The sequence below is a fragment of the Chlorocebus sabaeus genome, chromosome X (genome assembly GCF_047675955.1).
Source record: "Chlorocebus sabaeus isolate Y175 chromosome X, mChlSab1.0.hap1, whole genome shotgun sequence".
In the NCBI taxonomy this organism is placed as follows: domain Eukaryota; kingdom Metazoa; phylum Chordata; class Mammalia; order Primates; family Cercopithecidae; genus Chlorocebus; species Chlorocebus sabaeus.
Window position 1 is genome coordinate 20,251,680 of NC_132933.1, and position 14,736 is coordinate 20,266,415.

Below are 14,736 nucleotides of genomic sequence, written 5' to 3' on the forward strand. Positions count from 1 at the left end.
AATAGCCTGAGCAAAAAGAGTTCTGCACCTCTGTAGCCTTTTAGGGTTAAGTGCTATAGAGAGGAGCTGAAAGTACATTACTCCACTCAGTTGGGTGGGACTAGTCTGGATTCCCAGAAGAACTTTCTCCCTCTCTTTATATACATTTCCCCATATCTCTCCCATGAATCATAGTTCTTCAGGGTACCTGAGCCTGAGCCCAAAAAGGAGAGATTGAAGAGCATGTGGTATTCAAGTAAGTCACTATATGTGCTTGGGAGATCTAGGTCTACTCCTCTGTGCTGTACTTGAGAGCTATAATTATTGATCCACAGTACATTCTTGTGCCCCATGACCATCCGGCCTTAGTACATCCTAGACTATCATTTGCTGGGCAGCAGTTGGTTTGGACAGCTTATTCTGAAGGTAGCTTTGGAAACTTGCATAATCTCGGTACTGAGAGACTCAGCAAGCAGCCAGGCTAGAGGCCCCATGTGCTGTTCTTGGGTCCAATGCCCCAGCTAAAATAACACATTTAGAATTATTCAGTATCCCTTCCACTTATCCCTAAATTTGAAAATGCATACTCATGAGGAAGCCTGGCTTTTAGTAGGTCTTTGGTATGTTAGAGAATTGCATGTTATGGGAAGTCAAAATGAATGTTGGAGTGAATCTCATTCTGGCTGCAATAATAATCTTCACATAGTAGCAGTATTGTAGCCAATGAGGTTTATCCACAGCATGATTATTGCTGATTAAAATAATGATAATAATAATAGTCAGAAACATAATAGCACTTACTGCTAATTGTTTTCTCTATGCTGACATTGGTCTAAGTGAGTATTACTTTAGTTAATCTCTACAAGGCCCTATGAAACATTGGTAATATAATTCCCATTTTATACATAAGGGAAATAAAGCTCAGAGAGATTAAGTAAATGGTTTAAGGTCACACAACTAATAAATGGTCCAGCCAAAATTCAAACCCACGCCTTTTTGGCTCCAAAGGCTATGAAACTATTAATACTAGCCTCTGCTCTGCCACCTCCCTTTCTGCTGCTTCTTGGTACTCCTGTCTATGCCTTGTAAGCCTTCAGTCGGCACCCAGCTGAGACCCACAGGAAGTGCTTCAGCCAGTGTTGAGGTCAACTAAAGAGTAGTGACCAGCATGCAGCAGAAAGGGTCCCAAACTGTTCATTCTAACCATGCCGTTGTGCTCCACTGGCCAACCCTTAAGCCTCATTACATTTCATTTTCCCAGCAAAGACAGTAAAGATAAGAATGCAGATGGAGTGTGTGGGATGCGATATGACTAAATTCATTTGGTCTTCTGAAACTTTTGTAAAAATATAAACAGATCTGATCTAGTTAAATACTCCTCTTCTCTTTAGGCCCAGACATAATCACATAATTCACAGTCAGCCTTGCTGGCAAGACAAAGATTGGAGATGTTCCATAAAGAAGATATCAGTTTGAAAAACCTACAACCTTAGCTGAAAAATATAATTTTGTTCATAAAGATGTCTAGTAGGAAATAACCACAATGACTGAAATAACTTTGAACCAGTCGTTATCTTTGGTCAATATCATGTGGTCAATGAGAATTTATAATCTCCCCTTTATACAGAATGTTACTTATATTAATATGGCTTTCTATAAAATATAATTTTAAATGTGGATTGGTGAACTGGTCTCTCTCTCTCTCTTTCTTTTTCTCAACAGCTTCATTGGGATATAATTCACATAACCATACAATTCAACCATTTTTAAATGTAGAATTCAGTGGTTTTTAGTACATTCACAGAATTGTGCAGTGTACAATCAATTTTAGAACATGTTCATCACCTCCAGAAAAACCTTTTACCCCTTAGCCATCACTCTCCAACCCTCCTAACCACCCCACCCCCAACTCTAGATAAGCACTAATCTACTTTCTGTCTCTTTGGATTTGCCTATTCTTGAAATTTCATATAAATGGAATCATACTATATGTAGTCTTTGTGACTTCTTTCACTTAGCATAACATTTTCAAGATTCACCCATGTTGAAATATGTATCAGTAGTTCATTGTGGGTTTTTGCTTAATGATATTCCATTGTATGGCTGTGTTATTTTACTTAACTATTCATCAGTTGATGGAAATGTGTTTTGTTCCCACTTTTTGGCTGTTATAAATAAGGCTACTTGTTTATAGCCAAAAAGCGGAAGCAAAGAGTAGGAACAAAACAAGCAGCCTTATTTATCATAGCCAAAAAGTGGGAACAAAACACATTTCCATCAACATTTATTTAGTTCTTGTTTAATTTCCTTTAACAATGTTTTTGTATTAATCAGAGTATAGGTTTTCTACTTTTTTGTTAAACTTATTCCTATGTATTTTATTCTTTTTGATACTATTGTAAATGGAATCACTTTCCTAATTTAATTTTCAGATAGTTTATTGCAAGTCCATAGAAATACAATTGATTTTTGTATACTAATCTTCTATCCTACTACCTTGATGGATTCATTTATTAGTTCTAATAGACTTTGTGATTTCTTTAGGTTTTTCTACATGCAGGATCATGTTGTCTTCAAATAAAGACAGTTCTACTTCTTCCTTTCCAATCTGGATGCCTTTCATTTGTTTTGCTGGCCTGCTTACACTGGCTAGAACCTTCAGTACCATGTTGAACAGAAGAGGCAAGAACTGATATCTTTGTCTTGCTCATGATCTTAAAGGGAATGCTTTCATTCACTCACTCTTAAGTAAATTATTAATAGCTCTGGGGTTTTTATAGATGCTCTATTGGGCTGAGGGAGTTTCCTCCTATTTCTAGTTTAAGTGTTTTCACCATGAAAAGATGCTGAATTTTGCCAATTGCTATTTCTGTTTCTATCAAGATAATCATGTAGGGTTTTTTTTTTCTTTATTCTATTAATAGGGTATATCACATTGTTCACATTTTGTATATTAAACCAACCTTGCATTCCTGGGATAAATCCCACTTGGTCATGATATAATCTTTTCAACCTGTTGCTGGATTTGCTTTGTTCATGTTTTGTTGAGAACATTTGTGTTTATATTTATAACATATATTGGTCTGTAGTTTTCTCTTCTTGTGATATCTCTGCCTAGCTTTGGTATCACAGTAATGCTGGCCCCATCAAATAAGTAAAAAGTATTTCTTCCTCTTCTATTTCAGGAAGAGTTGTGAATGACTGTTGTTGATTCTTCTTTCAGCAATTGATGGACTGAAGCCATCTGGGCCTGGGCTTTGTATATTCAGATTTTCTATTTCTTCTTAAGTCAGTTTTGGTAGTTCATGTAATTCTAGGAAATTTGTCTATTTCATACAGGTTATCTAATTTTTGGTTTACAGTTATTTATAATATTCCCTTATAATCCTTCTTTATTTCTTTACAGTCAGTTGTAATGTCCCTTTTTTATCTCTGCTTTTGGTAATTTAGGTCTTCTTGTAATTTAATTTTTTTCTTATGTAGTCTTGCTATAGGTTGGTCAATTTTGTAGATCTTTTCAAATAACAAACTTTTGGTTTTGTTGATTTTCCCTGCTGTTTTTCTGTTCTCTATTTTATTATCTTTACCTCTAATCCTTATTATTTTCTTCCTTCTGGTTGTTTTGGGTTTAGTTTGCTTGAGTTATTGATTTGAAATCTTCCTTCTTGTTTAATGTAGGTGATCATAGCCATAAATTTTCCTCTGAGGACTACTTCCCTGCATTCCAAAAGCCTTGGTCTGTTGTATGTTCATTTTCACTTATATCAGAGTATTTTCTAATTTTCCTTGTGATTTCTTCTTTGACTGAAATTTATGTGGGATTGTATTCTGTAATTTCCACATATTAGTGAATTTCTCAAATAGTTTTCTTTTTTTTTTTTTTTTTTTGAGACGGAGTCTTGCTGTATCGCCCAGGCTGGAGTGCAGTGGCCGGATCTCAGCTCACTGCAAGCTCCGCCTCCCGGGTTTTTACGCCATTCTCCTGCCTCAGCCTCCCGAGTAGCCGGGACTACAGGCGCCCTCCACCTCGCCCGGCTAGTTTTTTGTATTTTTTAGTAGAGACGGGGTTTCACCGTGTTAGCCAGGATGGTCTCGAACTCCTGACCTCGTGATCCGCCCGTCTCAGCCTCCCAAAGTGCTGGGATTACAGGCTTGAGCCACCGTGCCCGGCCTCAAATAGTTTTCTTTATTGATGTCTAATTTCACTCCATTGTGATTGAAGAATATACTTGACATGATTTCCATCATTTTTAATTTATTGAGGCTTGTTTTATGGCTTAGTTTAAGGTCTATATTGGGGAATGTTCCATGTGCACTTGAGAAGAATGTGTATTCTGCTGTAAACCGGTTAATTTTATCTACAGGATTAATATGAAGCTATAGTAAAGTACTTCTTCAGCTTATACTTCATATTTTAAAACAAGATTCAGTCAGTAATCCCTTCCTCCATGTCCTTCAGAAAAGAACATATGATTCATAATCACCATTCAGATCTCAGGATTAAAAACAGAACTACAGAAAGTCCTCCTCTTGACATTCCAATTCCTCTGCCCTTTAGAACCATAGAGGCAGCACTTAATTATCCACAAGGAGATTTTTTTATCTTGTGGCTTATCTGAAGTGACCTATAGTTTTTAGTCTTTCTGCTACCTCTCCCAAGCTCAGGCCACTGATGTAAGCCAGCACAGATGAGGGGCATTTAAGTATCAGACCAGGGTGGTTTGTTAGACTGTCACTGAAGCCATAGGGACTGGATATATTAAATACAAAAAGCCCATCTGACTAGTGTTCTAAGCCTCTTTGGTAACCTAATCAAATTAGCTATTAGAAAATGGCTGTCAGGACACCCAAAAAAAAGTAGCCAACCTAAATGCACAGAACACAATGGCTGAGTGTGAGTGGTTGGCTGAAGTAAATGTGATGCTTAACTGTATGTTGGTATCATTTATGCCATTTTTGAAAGCTAGCCATGCCTCAAAAAATACGTTCTGGAACTAATTTCCTATTTTAAATGGTGTTCAATATTGCCTTTTGTCAGAGAAACCATTCTCACTTGTAGATTTATAAGGTAATACAAATAAACATCAAAGAAATAAAAATATTATGATCAACCAAGATGTGAGTTTAAAGACAAAAAGAAAAATTTTGATCTCTTTTTATGCTTCTAAATTCTCACGATACTTATGCCATACACATATGTGTAAGTTTATAAAGCTATGCGATAATAAAATCACAGACTTTCACAGTAGGTAGGTTTAAGATTGAAACACAGGAGAACCATTTCTCCTGTGAGATTTTTTTTGAGTGCTTATATGAGCACTCTTAAAATCCAACCACAGAATATCCTGTCTCTGAGTAATAAAATTGGGTACACTGGTTATAACAATATAAAGATGGCCAAGAACTAACGTGGAATAGTGAATCACTTTAAGCATTTGGTCATGGGGCCAAAGACCAGGCTCTTGGACCTAGACTGTGTATCTAATTCTACTTCAGTAAATCAAGCTAGTGAAGGCAGTGGATCTCATGCTGAGAAAAGAAGGAAGCCCAGACTCAAAGGGGTCTAATTCTGCTGGGAGATTAAAGAATGGATGCCTTTCATGGAATTATTTTGTTCAACTTAGAATGAGTCATCCACAGATGGGCCCATTTCATCTCATATTTGTTAATACCTCTGTTTTAAAACATTCTTTTTCTGCTGGGCACAGTGGTTCACGCCTGTAATCCCAGCACTTTGGGAGGCCAAGGTGGGCAGATCACCTGAGGTTGGGACTTTGAGACCAGCCTGACCAACATAGAGATACCCCGTCTCTGCTAAAAATACAAAATTAGGCGGGCATGGTGGCACATGTCTGTAATCTCAGCTGCTCGGGAGGCCAAGGCAGGAGACTCCCTTGAACCTGAGAGGCAGAGGTTGCCGTGAGCCAAGATCGCGCCATTGCACTCCAGCCTGGGCAACAAGAATGAAACTCTATCTCAAAAAAACAAAAACAAAAACAAACAAAAAACCATTCTTTTTCTATATAAATGTACTAAGGCTGATGTTTCTAGCGTAACCAAAATTTGTATAATCTAGAGATAACTTCCATCTGCTAATACTCATTATGCAAGATGGAAATTGCTCTTAAGAGCTTATGTTTTGTATTTATAGGTACACTACATGGACAGGTGCCTGTGGCCACATGTGTCTCATGTTTAACTGTAAAACAGATACCAACATCCATCCATTATAGGGTGATTTAAAATACAACATTTAATTTCCAAATGTAAGTTTTGCTCAGAAAAATATAAAGCCTGTCTGGTTAGAGAAGAATTTATGGACTGATGCTTCAGGGCTGTTTTAATTGAAGTTGTGTCTTTACTTCAGTTAAAGCTCTCAGGGACAGTAATGATAAACAGGGTTCACAGCAGTGGACTTCCTCTAAGGAAAGGCAGCTCTTGTCCCCAGCTTCCAGGAACTGGAACCATGGTTTCCAAATCAGTCACACACAGACCCACCCCCTGCCCTCAGTATCCCATAGTTGGTCTTGAAATCTTCCTGGCATTTGACTGGAGACCAAAAGAGGGCAGGGACACAGCAGCTTCTAAAGGATTGTGGTTCCAAAGTGGAAAGCTCATCTGTAGTGTGCAACTGCTTTATGCTTGTTCATTCACTTCTTCATTTTTGATTCACATATTCATGGCCCTCTTCAGGTTCATCCTCGTCTGCCTTTTCCGTCTAATCTTTGTGTTTTTTTTGTTTTTTGGGGTTTTTTTTAGAGTTAGGGTCTGGAAATTTTATTTTTTTATTTTTTATTTTTAAATTATACTTTAAGTTCTAGGGTACATGTGCACAATGTGCAGGTTTGTTACATATGTATACATGTGCCATGTTGGTGTGCTGTACCCATCAACTCATCAGCACCCATCAGCTCATCATTTACATCAGGTATAACAGATACCTGACAGTGTCTCATTTTGTCCCCCAGTCTGGCGTGCAGTGGCGTGATCATGGTTCACTGCAGCCTCAACCTCCTGGGTTCAAGTGATCCTCTTGCTTCAGCCCCACCAAGTAGCTGGGACTACAGGGATCACCACCACGCCCGTGCTAAGGTTTTCATTTTTTGTAGATACAGGGTTTTGCCATGTTGCTCAGGCTGGTCTTGAACTCCTAGGCTCAAGCAGTCCACCTGCCTGCACCTCTCAAAGCGCTAGGATTGCAGGTGTAAGCCACCTTGCCCGGCCTATAGTCTAATCTCTTGCTTCTTCTCACATAGTCCAGCTGAACTATTTCCTGAGCATTTTCCATTTTTCCATGCCTCTGTGCCTCTATATATACCATTTTTTTTCTATCTAGAATACTTTTGCCTCTCCTTCCACTTACTCCTCCTCTCAGTCTCTACATATCCAAATCCTACCCATGCTTTCCAGCCTCAGTTTAAATGCTTCTTCCTCCATAATGTCTTTTCTGATCCTAAAACACTCCTACCTAATCCAGAGGTGATTACTATCTCCTCTAAACTTCCTCTTTTTCTCTGTACCTTGTTGAGACACTGTAACACAATAGATAACAGCACAGCCACTTATGAATTGTGTGGCTTTGGGCAAAATTCTTCTCCGAATCTGAGACCTTAAATTTGTAAAATGGAGACAATGATACCTGTCTCATAGGATTCTTGTAGGAATTAAATGAGATTAGGTATGCTAAGAACCTACACAGCTCTCAGTTATAGCTGTCCTTTAGGACAGGGACCACATCTTGTTCAACTTTGTACTCTCAGCACTTAGCATTGCACCTGGCCCAGGGTGGTACTATGTGAATGTTCGTGGAGTAAATAGGTACTCCTTTAGTAATGGGAATATGGTGGAGATGTGCGAAGTGTTTTCCAGCTATTTAGGAGGTGATCTTTTGTGTCTGTCACTTGCCTTCCCATGGCTCCCTTGTCAGCCTACAAAATGGAGCTGTCCTTCTCTGTTTCTAAATTAAGAGTCAGGTCAAGCAATGCAAATTTTGTGCTTGGTGCTTCATTCCAGCTCTCTGATTATTCCCTGAGGATTTTGCTCTCCTTTGTAGAGTCTGGAGTTCATCCTTTGCTGAGGACTGAATCCATTCAGAATTTTGCATCGTTAAGTTTTCAGCCAAGTTCAGGTAGTCTGGTAGTTTGTTTGTTTATCCTTGGCCAAAATATGGCTTTCTCTTTTTTCAAAGTGTCTTTGAAAGGTTTCATAAAGATTTTGGTACATTCAAAAGATCATTAAATGTTTTATGTGTATATAAATGAGAAATTTTTTGTTTTCTCCTAAACTGCCCCTCTGGTAAAGTCAAGAGGAAAGCATGTGTTATAAGTGGGCCTTAGTTTTTATTTGTTGGATTTGGGCCTCTCTCCATTCTCTTTTTGGCAGACACATGAAGTATATTGAATTCCAAGTTGACTTTCTATCAAATGGCGTTTCTATATTTCCTTAAAAAAAATACTCCTAGGGTAAAGAAAAAATGTCTTGAGTGCCAAGAGGGACTGGTCGATAGGTTTTGACCACATTTTCAGGAGCTAAGGCAAGGATAAATTCAAACCTGGATCAGGGAACTCAAATGGAAGAAAAACAACCTACTAAAAGGGCTCTGCCACAGGCCATTGATTTCATTGCCAAGGGGGATATGAGTTTTGTCCTTCACAGGCAAAATATGCAGCTCTTTACCATTCTATCAGAACCAGAGGATGCTGCTCATGGGGTGTGATTTGACCACACTCAGAAGTTTAGCCATAATTTTAAAACATGTGGGGCATTAGTCTGTGTTGTTGTTGCTGTTTTCTTAGAGCCATGGTAAGGGCCTAGTGGGTGAGACAGATTGGATATGCAACACTATGTCATAGTTAGATATACATCGTTCTTAACCTTGAGCACCCTAGGATGGGAGCAAGACAGGGCTCACCTGGGAAACTCAGCATTCAACCCGTGGTCTGTTACTCAGGAGGCACCCTGTAAGTATTTGAATGAATGGAAAGTACTTGTCTACGAGAATGCCTTTTTTAGAGCTTTTAGAGCACTGGTATCAGTGCAGGAGGAACATTGGAGAAATACTCATCAGCCTTTCCTCTGCCTTCTGACTCTTATGGCAATTCCTGCTTGAGGATCGATGCAGTTTGGAAGCTGGTAGAGGGAAAGGGAAAGATTCCTTTTAAATTTTTATTTAATCTTCCCTATCTACTTGAGATCTGTTGATGTCTGGACAGATGTTAAGGCTTTTGTTTTTGTTAATTGTTCATCACTTTGAACAAATCTCTTTCTCTAGCCTAGAAGCCAGGCTTGAGCTAAATGACAGGGCTCATTAGTATTAGCCTCCTTGTGCTCTGTGTATCTGGTGAAGAAAAGTAGGGTGAAGCTGAGGGGATGAGGTCCTGTCTGTAAGAGGAAGATACCTGGGGCCATACTTTATCCTGGATTCTGCTCACCTTCCCCAATTCAAACCAATTGGTGAGTATTTTATTTACATAGTACACCTGCAAGTATACATGTATGTTGTGTTCAATGTGATACTCTGTGTGATCTTGGTAGATTTTTCAGGCTTGGTAACAGTACAGCTAAAGATTTTGGAAGGGTGGAAAAGCAAATATTAATGCCAGTACATTTGACTTCTCTATCACCACCATGTGAGTAGAGCTTTTATTTAAAAAAGAAAAGAAAAGTCAAACAAGCCCTAGTGCCTCATGCTATGAACAGAAGTGCCTGCAATATAGGTCAGGCCTTACATGTCCTCTCCAGAGGAGGACCACCCTACTGGAGTCTGGAAGTAGATGACATGACTGGAGCTGCATGTCTGAATCCATCATTCCCTCCCCTGGCTCCTGTTCTCTAGACAAATGGTCTAGCCATCTTGCTGGAATAGGCAATATCATCCAAACATATGGCAGTCTTTGGAGGTATCTAGTGGGCCAGCAGTGCATATTATGGTGATGTCATGTTGGAACCTGACAGGTTCTATGTGTAAAGCTCAATTGTGCTTAAAAGGAAGTTCCATGGCCAATCTGGTTGTGGACCTGACTGCTTTATTTAGAAAAATTAAAGTCACACTTCCAATTTGATCAACAAATACTTATTGAGGTCCCATTAAATACCAAGCCTTATGTGCAGAACTTTACATAAACACTGTCATTTAATTCTCTTGGCAACTTTGTTGGGGAGGTAATTTTGACAACTTTGGAGATGTTAAAATTAGGGCTTAAAGAAGTGAAGTCTTACTGCTGGTAAGGGGTAGAGCTTGGATTTGAATTGAGGTCTGTCTCTTCCTCAGACTCTCCCTATTCTGCCCTGTGGCATCCCAGGAATTCTTTGTCCTTCTTCCAATTATTTCGTAGCCCAGTTGTACCAAAAAGCATAACTCTGTTAAGGGTTCCACAGTTACAAAAGTACTTTGGGGATTGAGCCCTTTAACCATTGTTCATGAGGACCTTCAAAGTTTCCTAAGGTCCTCCTTAGTTAGTTGCATGCATATAGTAAAAGTGTTCTTGTTTATGGCACAGGAAACTACTTTCATCACCATTAACTTGGGAAGGCACAAGGAGTGAAGAGAAGGTGATGAGAGAGAGAGAGAAAGAGAGAGAGAGAGAGAGAATTCAATGAAGCCAGTTATTTCAGTTCAACTCACAGATATTTACTGAGCATCTCCTTCATGCCTAGCACAGTGTTAGGCACAGTGAGAATGAAGAGGCTATATATACAGTACCTGCTCTGTAGGGGAAAGGAAGACACAGAAGAACCAAAGAGTTTGGGCTGAATTCTGTGAACAGTCATGAGGCATTGGTAGCTTTTGAGTAGAGATGTGACAACTGCTCCCAAGGTATGCTTTTATTCATTCCTTCTGGGCTATTGCGGGGGTCAGGAGAGAGCAGCTGTTGAGCAGGGATGGGGCAGTGGGCGTTGAAAAAGCCAGACTGTACTACGCTGGGGTATTAAAGATGCGACAGTTTCTGCATCTTTGCCTAGCACCTCCCATACATGTGAAATCCCACAGTTTAATGGAAAGGATATAAACCATCTGCAGCAACATATTTGTTTAAAAAGGAGACACCAGCATGAAGACTTAGCAACTTTGAACCAGTTGAAAGAAGAGCATCTGCCTGATATTTTCGTAGTGGATCTATTGATTGTTCATCTTCATTCTTCTTGTGATTTTTATTACTAGCATATTTGTATTGATTGTGCCAGAAAAATCCTTGAGAGAAAGAAGAATTTGTAAATTGTTACTTTAGAGAGATTAAAATCTATATAAGAGTTAAAGTTTCTGTAGGTTTGGTCCATTGGCATGCACAATTAAAGTACATTAGATTTTGGAAGTCATTTTATATCATGAGGGCCAATGAAGGTCAGGAATTTTCCATCCCTGTTCACCTTTTCATGGAATGCTTACACTTAATCAGCACCTACTGTGTGCCAGACACCATGCTAATGCTTTTACATATCCTCACAGCAATTTTGTTTTATAGGTGAGGAAACTATGGCCCAGAGAAGTTAAATAACTTACCCCAAATCAAAATTGGTGTGCAGTAGAGTCAGAGTTGATGGCTGTGTTTACTGGTTCCAAATCTAAAACTTTTACCACCACACCATCCACCTCCCTCACTGATCTGTTTCATACTCCTAGAGTGTGTGTACACAGGGTGCATCACTAGAAGGGGATGAGACTCTCTGACTTGCTCATGACCACCCATTGTCATTTAAACAAAGCACAGGGCCATGCAGAAATGGGGTTCAAACCTCACATTTTGATGAGGGAAAGGAACATGTTGGGAGGACTGGGTACTGACAGAACACTGCTAGCCCAAGAAGGTTGCCCTGATCAGCTATAAGAAAGCATGAAGTCAACAAATCTCTTCTGAAGATATGGAAGGACTATAATGAAAATGACATCAAGAGGGGAACAAAAACACACTTGTCCTGATTCTCAATTTGTGTCCTAGATAGAAGCATAACAATGCTATCACATGTCTTGGTGAGTACAGATCCCTATCACTTCTGTGCATCCATCTCTCCTCTCTCCTAAAAGACCAATGGGCTGGTGGCAGAGCTAAAGACTGGTAAATAGGCCCAGACCAAACTAACAGTGGCGTATCACTCTAGTTTGTGTCTGAATCCCGGACTTGATCCTGGGACCCCTTTCAGTACCCTAACTCCCCTGCTTGGTTATGATTTCATAATCTGGAGTTGGCCTAAGCTCTCCAGCACACTCTTTCCAAAATACTTCTAGATGAAGGCTGGGAGTGGGAAATACAGCCTTGTGAAATAGTTGGCTAGGGCCCCACCCCTTCTCACAACTAGAAATGGGAAGTAGGGCTGAGCTTGGTTAAAGAAAACATTCATTAATACCTGGGACTGGGGTCCTGGTTATGGAGGATTAAAATTTGGGGAAATCTTTTCAGAAAATGAGGAGCCAAGTAGTCTGAAAAAGCAAGTATTGGAACTTTATTATCTCAGAAATGCTCCATGTGCTGCCTTGTTCTTCATCAGTAATAAAGCTATGAGGAGCAACAATTTGATTTATATCTGAAAATCTAGGATCTGGCATTGAAAAAGAGTTGCTGGAACTTAATACAAGAAAATATTTCATATCTTTAGATTTAGCTATTACCTATATCATCTTTTATTTTCTCTTTTGGGCAAAATGTATAAATTTGATTGTTTCTAATGTTTTTATCGCTAAGTACAACTATGTATATTAAAGCTCAGTATAACTATCTTGACACAAATCAGTTGAACTGCCTTTCTAAAATAGAAAGTTGAATTCAACAAAACAGCTCTAAGGCCTAGTCCCAGCTACTCAGGAAGATCGCCTGAGCCCAGGAGTTTGAGGCGTCAGTGAGCCATGATCAATGCCACTACACTCCAGCCTGGATGGCAGAGGGAGATCCCTTCTCTAAAACAAACAAAATTCAGTTCTTTTGTATTCAATTCATAGCATTGGATAGCCAGCTTGCTTTTTTTCCCCCACTCAAGTGTTTTGGTATCATGTACCCCAGCTTCATTTATTGGTTCCTAAACGTATTATTTTAAATACATCCAAACCCAGCCTTGCAGAATACTTCCCTACCCCTCTTCAGGGACAACAACATAGTTCAGTTGTCCTTTTTATCTCTCCCTGTTCCTGACCATTTCCCTCTCTTTGATCCACAAACTGGTACATATATAATATCTAATATAATTTCTTCTACCATCCTGTGAAGGCAGTGATATTGTCCCTATTTTGCAGATTAGCAACAAAAGCTCAGATTTGAAGGCCTGTGGTCACATGGCTAGTAGTTGACCTGAGCTACTCAGTCTCTCATGTGGTCCCTCCAGATCCTAACACTCCCATCATGGTTCTATGGTGGTGATCCCCATTTCTAACGACTCCTGTGGAAACAGACTAGTGTCTATTCAGAATGGACCTGCCTATAGCAAATTTCATCTAAGTCCTACTTTACTATATTAACTATATCACAGATGGAGACTAAGGTGCAGACATTAAGTCATTTATTCTTTTTTTTTTTCTTTTGACACCAATTATCACTCTTTTGCCCAGGCTGGAATGCAACCTCCACCTCCTGGGTTTAAGCAATTCTCGTGCCTCAGCCACCTGAGTACCTGGGATTACAGGCGCCCACTACTGTGCCTGGCTAATTTTTGTACTTTTGCTAGAGACAGGGTCTTACTATGTTGGCCAGGCTGGTCTCAAACTCCCGAGCTCCAGTGATCCACCTTTCTCAGCCTCCCAAAGTGCTGGGATTACAGTTGTGTGCCACTGTGCCCAGCCAGGTCATTTATTCTTAATTTTGGGAAAAATCAGGAAAATCAGGATGAGAACCTAATACCTCTAAGGGGAACTGGACCAGGCTGCCTCCTTACTTTAATGCTGCTTGGAAAACTGCTCGTGACTCCTTTGCCTTTTTGATTTCACATAAATATTCCAAGGTACCCAAACATTTTTCAGGCACTATTTTCACTTTTAAAAATTCTCTCAAAGTTAAAACAGAATGCCTGCATGTCTGTGCATGCACATATTTTAGAACTGTGTGCTTTATGTACTGTGGCTTGAAAGCCTTCTATGTTATTTTGATTTTATAAATGTTTTCATAATCACCCAAATGGTGCAGTTCATGCTTTTGTCATTGGATATAAACTAAATTTCCTAATGGAAAATGCATTCATTCTGGAACAATGCCAGAAATTGTCCAAAGAAGATACTTGAAGTTTGCGTCATAAAATATCTGTGTAGATAAATTATCAGGTGTTCAATTAAAACTACAGAACTGATTTTTAAATTCCCATTGACATCATTGCAAGTGCTCCAAATTCTATCACTTGTGCACTTCACGTGCCTTCCTCATAATTAACATAAAGAAATTAATGTCCTACAAGCTTCGATACTTGATGCCATATGTATCCTGAGGATATTTAAAAGGAGAAAAAATGTAAATAGGATGAAATTCTTAAGCAAGATTACTGATATGACAGGACTAAAGAGCTTCGGAGTGTGTGAAAAGTGCCTCTTTTCTTCCCTTTAATAAGTCTATTACTTGCACTTGGGCATATTTTAAGGTCCTTTTCATGCTGAATCTGGAGTTGGGCATGCTTTGCATTTCAAGCTTTGTCTATGAACCAGTAAAAGCCAAAGTTATTTCTGCTTTAAAATAACAGGAGCCAGGAACAGCTAATCTCTTTTCATTCTGAGTTCCTTACATTATTTTAGTGGACAAAGTTTGTGTTGGCTACAAAACAGGCCATTCACAACATCTATGAGAAGGA

At 39.2% G+C, this 14,736-nt stretch overlaps 1 protein-coding gene across 1 annotated transcript in view; it reads left to right on the forward strand.

Annotated features, from left to right (window-relative positions):
* The window catches only part of GPC3 (glypican 3), a 457,513-nt gene that overhangs the window by 417,685 nt on the left and 25,092 nt on the right, over positions 1 to 14,736 (forward strand). The window lies entirely within an intron of this gene.